General features: G+C 51.3%; 1 protein-coding gene across 3 annotated transcripts in view; it reads right to left on the reverse strand.

Moving 5' to 3' along the window:
- Window positions 1-3,858, reverse strand: part of RNF41 (ring finger protein 41, E3 ubiquitin protein ligase) — a 23,879-nt gene extending 20,021 nt beyond the window's left edge. Inside the window, exons 1-2 of one of the 3 annotated variants that reach the window (XM_006777863.2) lie at window positions 3,777-3,858; window positions 827-1,011 (exon numbers count right to left, since the gene is read on the reverse strand). The gene's annotated coding sequence lies outside the window, so the exon portion shown is untranslated. Of the gene's footprint in view, window positions 1-826; window positions 1,012-3,676; window positions 3,749-3,776 lie in introns of those variants that run through there. The other 2 variants (XM_006777864.2, XM_015557416.1) reach the window with 2 other exon arrangements.

A 3,858-nucleotide genomic window follows, 5' to 3' on the forward strand; every position in this document is an offset into this window, starting at 1 on the left:
GTCGGACTGAAGGTTCAATTCCAGTCAAGGGCATGTACCTCAGCTGCAGGCTCAATCCCTGGCCCTGGTCGGAGTGTGTGTGGGAGGCTACCAATCAATGTGGCTCTCTCACATCGATGTCCCCCCACCCTCATCCCTTTCACTCTCTCTTAAAAATCAATGGAAAAATATCCTCAGGTGAGGATTAACAAACAAAACTGCATTTCCCCATCTGCTATCCTGCAGGCCAGAACCAAACCAGGTTAATTGTGCTACCTTCCTTCTTCACTGTTACATTAGGTATCTCTCTCTCTCTCCCTCTCTCTTCCTAGTCAGCATTAATAATAAAAACACCAGAGACCCCTTCCTATACCCTTTTAATTTATTGCGGCAATTGTTTTCTCTGGTCTACCTCTAGAGAGAGCTAGGAATTCAAGAAAGTTTGTTCCTAAAGAAACTTGCACATTTATCCTCCCATATTCAGGGTTTCTTGAACCCATCTACAGGTATGCAAACCATGCACATTCACACACACACACATCCACGCCCTCACTCAAGAGAAACATTACTTAAGAAACGTTAGTATTTTAGGGTGACTGGGCACGCTGTCACCAATTCTTGGCAAAAGCATAAGGGTGAAAGCCAGGTATGCGTGCTATAGGCTTCCTCCTGCTGACTTTTCTCTCTGCCCTGAATACAACAGATGTGCAGAGGGCTGAGGAGCCTCCAGCCCCAATTACTATAAACAACCAGACACACAAGGAAAAGGCCCCGTAAGCAGAAGCCACCCAGACTGGCAGAGAAGAGCCTGAAGCCTGGAATGGGACCCTAAGTCAAGGCTCTTTACCTTCCAAGTGTTGGGGGACAGGCTCCCTGTTCACAAGGCTCCAACCCCCTGACGCCTCCACTCAGTGCCACTCAGGAGACGCTCCCAGTAGCCCATCTTGTTGGCTATTCTCCAACTGAATCTTCCTTCTCAGTGATAAGCTCCATCACCAAGGGGATGGATGTGATGTCACAATCGGGAGCACTCTATTAATAGAAACAAGGAAGAAAAAGGTGAGTCAGGGGAACTACCTCCACTTGGCAGTAAGACTGGACAGACTTGGATCTGGTGGTTGAGTGCGGAGTATGAGACAACTCTATTAAGGTTTCTGTGCTAAACATGTAGGACTCCCCTCTAAGGAGCAAGATCATTAGCTAAGGAATCACATGCATGGTCTAAGTCTAAGAGATTCAAACATACCTGAGAGGGGGAAAGAAAGGGACGAGAAGAAAGGCAGAAAAGGGGAGAAATGTGAAGTAGACAGATTCTTTTTTTGTTTGTTAATCCTCACCCGAGACTTTTTTTTCCATTGATTTTTTAAAAATGATTTCAGAGAGAGGCAGGGAGAGGGAAATATCAATGATGAAAATCATTGATCAGTTGCCTCCTACACGCCCCCTACTGACATCAAATCCAAAACCCTGGCATGTGCCCTGACTAGAAATCAAACTGTGACCTCCTGGCTCATGGGTCAGTGCCCAACCACTGAGCAACACCGGCCGTCTCCATTGATTTTTAGAGAGTGGGAGGAGCGGAGGAGAAAAAGAGAAACATCAATGTGTGAGTGGATATAGAACCTGTGATCCTTAAGGTGCGAGGGCCAACGCTCTAACCACTGAGCACGCCAGCCAGGGCAACAAAGGATTCTTTTATTTTGTGTACACAACTACCAGTAATGTCAATAATTCTAACTTTGTGGCTACATAATGCCTAGATCCATGATACCTTACATGCACAGCATAATACTTTCATGTTTCCAAAGTGCTTTCACATAAATTATTTCATGTAAAAAGAATTCTGGTCTATCCTCCAGTTGGAAAATACTATTTCATAAGATAAAGATACTCATGAATGTTAGTACAGATGCATTTCAACTTCCCAAGCAAGAATGTACTCCTGAGGGGACCAGGCTTTTTAAAAACATAGAGGCAGTGAATTGGGAAATCATTCCAGGGTGGGCAACTGGGCAGACTAGAGGTAGCAGTTTGATTAGGCTGACCAGACAGCTGTTGCTAAAAGGATGGAACCAAGTAGAGGGAGACCAGGTTTCAGATGAACGAGGCTGAGAGCTATTCAACACTTTGCAGGAGAATAGCAACCATTCAAACTACTTTCCTCACCATCAAGAGATTAAGGGCTGTGTTAAAAAGGAATAGGAGGATGATTTCTATACATAAAAATGGGGCCATTTCATCTTCTCAGTCTGGTACACATGCTCATTAGTTTTTATGCTCAGAGATAAAGGTGAAATGTCAGACCACACTTTCTCTCCCCTGTGGTCGCGGGTGGGGGTGCGTTGATAACGTGTCTGCCACCCACAATACAGAGGGTGTGATGCTCTTCCCTTTTGACAATACCTTATTTCCCACGGCCTGGCACATGCCCCTGTACCTCGCGAAATGCTTCCAGGAACCAGTGTGGATGGCTCTGCTCCGTCTTCTAGCGACAAGTTCCCGTCTCAGAAACCAAACAGTTGCCCATGCTGGGAGAATCAGTCCTACTTTGACTCTCCCTTGGCCAGAACAAAACAGCATTTTTCAACTGAGAGGAGAGCCAGGAGTCAGGAGACTGAGTTTCTGGTCCCAGCTTTGCCAACTGTATGACTTTTAGCAAGCCACGCCACCCTTCTGTCCAGTAGGGAAAATGATCCCCTGCCTTACTCCCTCACATGAAAAGGCAAATGACATAATGCATGTGAAAGCATCCGAAACAGGCTCTGCTCCGGTAAGGCATCTGTGGTAACAGCGCAAACTAAGCTAGAGCGCGGAGGGCCAGGGAGGACATGCGGGGCAGGCGCCTGTTCCTTCTTTTCAGTGACTGCAAACCAGGCCCCGCCACCAAGGCAGCTGGGCGCACAGGGTAGTAACATGATTGCATCACTCGGATTCCCTACCACCAGTCAACTCCATTCCTACTGGGAGAAAACGATCCGCCAGGAAGCTGAACGCTCGCTTCTCGCCCTATTGTCGATTCTGAAACCACCTGTACAGGGAGGGATGAGCCTCTCCCATCACAGCCCGGCCTCCGAGAGCGTGGCCCGGTGGCCACATGAACAGCCACGCTTGCTATTCGGTGGAACGAAGTCCTTTCTGAACGGGGACGATGTCTTTCGGCCCCTCGGGCCCCCCGCCTCCCCCCGGCTTCCTGCTCCTTCTGCACTCCCTCCTCCCCACGCCTCAATTTCCCCCGCGTCCCGCGCTGGGGGCGGCTTTCCGGTGTGTGAAGCCCGAGAAGAGGGCTTGGCCAAAAACCCCGGGCAGGGATGTAAGGAATGTGAGATTCCTTCATGAAGGAGGGGGAGAGGGGAGGGGGGGAGGAATGAAGGAGGAAGACAAGGCTGCCAAAGACAAGGCGCGGGAGACGAGCCAAGCTATGGCGCTTCGAGGGCGGGGGTTCAGGTTCCGCCGCCCCGGCCCTGGCTGGCCCCCAGAACGCTCTCTTCTCCTCCCGGCCCGTCAATCACGGCCCATTTAAACACCACGTTGTTCCCCCCGGCCCCCTCCAGCCCGCCCAGGCCCCCTCCCTCCCGCACTCCTCCAGGCTCCACTAGCCTCCCCAGCCATCCACCCTCCTGCGCCCCTTTCTCACTCCGCGACTCCTCCCCACGGCTGCTCCCTGCCTCCATTTTCCATCTTTACTCCCATCCCTTACCCTGACCTCCAACATCTCCAACCCAGGCCCCGAGGCCCCTGGGACATCGCCCCCTCCCTTCCCACACCCTCTGAGGAGCCCGCGCAGGCGCAGTACGCACCGCCCTGGAAGCGGTCGGACTCTCCGTACCCCAGCCCGGCGGGAGCTGAGGCCGCCGCGGCCACGGGACAGCCCCGGTGCCG

Source organism: Myotis davidii, unplaced genomic scaffold, assembly GCF_000327345.1.
Source record: "Myotis davidii unplaced genomic scaffold, ASM32734v1 scaffold509, whole genome shotgun sequence".
Lineage (NCBI taxonomy): Eukaryota > Metazoa > Chordata > Mammalia > Chiroptera > Vespertilionidae > Myotis > Myotis davidii.